We start from the raw sequence: 2,259 nt of genomic DNA on the forward strand, positions 1-2,259 counted from the left end.
TGTGTGTATATATATATATATATATATATATATATATATATATATATATATATAATTCTGTACAAATAAACCTCTTATAGTTGCCATCACCATGTCTTTTCTCAGAGTGTACTGTACACAGTGTAACCTCTCTCAAGCTAGCAGGACCAAATGAGCAGAATGAAATGGGACCTATCGCATTTTTTAGTACTCATTTTGTATTATTTTGTGCCACAAAAAAAATTTGTACCACGTGCCGTTTTAAAAAAAATGGTGGCGCTGCTAACTTGATATCAAGCTAGCAGGACCAAAAAAAAAAAAAAAAAATAAATAAACCATGATACACACAATTAGTACTGAATTTGTACTAATTTGTACCATTCAAAATAAATCGAAAATTTTATATTTTCCCCTTTAAACAACCTTATCTAAACCTAATATAAAGATAGCAGGATCACGATTTTTTCACTTTTTCTTGATGGTACATATTAGTACAAATTCAAAAACGATAAAATCTATCATTTCTTGTCGTTTTTTACCAGTTTTTATTTTGTTCTCTTTATATTAAGTTAGCAGAACCACAATATTTTTTTAAATAGTACGGGGTACAAAATTATTTTTTATGGTACAAAAAAGTACACAATGAGTAATAAAAAATGCAATAAATATAATTTGATTCTATCGATTTAATTCTTAATAATCGAAAGAGAGAAATTTTATTTTTGAGGTTGGTTAAATGTGAGGTTGTTTTAAGGGGTAAACAGAAATATTTACATACTTTTCTCGGTGGTACAAATTAGTAAAAATTCAGAAACAATAAAATATATTGTTTTCTGTCGGTTTTTACCAGTTTTTATTTTGTTTTCTTTATACTAAGTCAGCAGAACCACAATATTTTTTTAAATAAAACGAGGTACAAAATCATTTTTGATAATACAAAATACTACACGATTAATGTAATTTTGTACCATTAAAAACAATTTTATATTCCACATCCTTTAAGAGAAATCGTGATCCTACTGACTTAATATAAAGTCAGAAAAATAAAAATTGTTAAAAAAACGAAACAAATAGTAGATTTTGTCGTTTCAGAATTTGTACCAATTTGTACCACCAAAAAAAGTATCAAAAATATTCCTACCGACCCTTTAAAATAACCTCAACTTTGACCTCAGCTTCAAGAATAAAGCTTTCTGCTTCGATTATTAAGTATTAAATCAGTAAAATCAAATCAAATTTATTGCATTTTTCAGTACTTATTGTAATATTTTGTACCATTAAAAATGATTTTATACCTTGTTTTATTTATAAAAAATTGTAGTTCTGCTGACTTAATTTTAAGCTAACAAAGTAAATATCATTGAAAAACGGCAAATTGCAATAGATTTTATCGTTTTTGAATTTGTACTAATTTGTACCACTGAGAAAAGTATGCAAATATTTCTGTTTACCCCTTAAAACAACCTCACATTTAACCAACCTCAAAAATAAAATTTCTCTCTTTCGATTATTAAGAATTAAATCGATAGAATCAAATTATATTTATTGCATTTTTTATTACTCATTGTGTACTTTTTTGTACCATAAAAAATAATTTTGTACCCCGTACTATTTAAAAAAATATTGTGGTTCTGCTAACTTAATATAAAGAGAACAAAATAAAAACTGGTAAAAAACGACAAGAAATAATAGATTTTATCGTTTTTGAATTTATACTAATTTGTACCATCAAGAAAAAGTGAAAAAAATCGTGATCCTGCTATCTTTATATTAGGTTTAGATAAGGGAGGGGTTGTTTAAAGGGGAAAATATAAAATTTTCGATTTATTTTGAATGGTACAAATTCAGTACTAATTGTGTATACCATAGTTTATTTATTTTTTTAATTTTTTTTGGTCCTGCTAGTTTGATACCAAGTTAGCAACACCACCATTTTTTTTTAAACGGCATGTGGTACAAATTTTTTTTGTGGTACAAAATAGTACAAAATGAATACTAAAAAATGCGATAAGTCCCATTTGATTCTGCTCACTTGGTCTTGCTAGCTTGAGAGAGGTCACAGTGTATATATTCAATACTACACTACTCAACATACGTTTAGTGAATTCTTGGATTTGCTGTAAATCTAAATGTATCTAAATGTATCTAAAAATGTATAAAACAATGTTCTAAATGTATAAAATAATCAAATCTAGAAACTCACTGAGCAATTAATGAGTGATATCAATATATATATATATATATATATATATATATATATATATATATATATATATATAT

The 2,259-nt window shown here is 25.8% G+C and overlaps 1 protein-coding gene across 2 annotated transcripts in view; it reads right to left on the reverse strand.

Moving 5' to 3' along the window:
- The window catches only part of LOC116840237, a 7,511-nt gene that overhangs the window by 4,784 nt on the left and 468 nt on the right, over nucleotides 1–2,259 (reverse strand). The gene's annotated exons all lie outside the window — the stretch shown is intronic.

Source organism: Odontomachus brunneus, unplaced genomic scaffold (assembly GCF_010583005.1).
Source record: "Odontomachus brunneus isolate Ranch 3 - 2012 unplaced genomic scaffold, Obru_v1 Obru_scaffold_009, whole genome shotgun sequence".
In the NCBI taxonomy this organism is placed as follows: Eukaryota; Metazoa; Arthropoda; class Insecta; order Hymenoptera; family Formicidae; genus Odontomachus; species Odontomachus brunneus.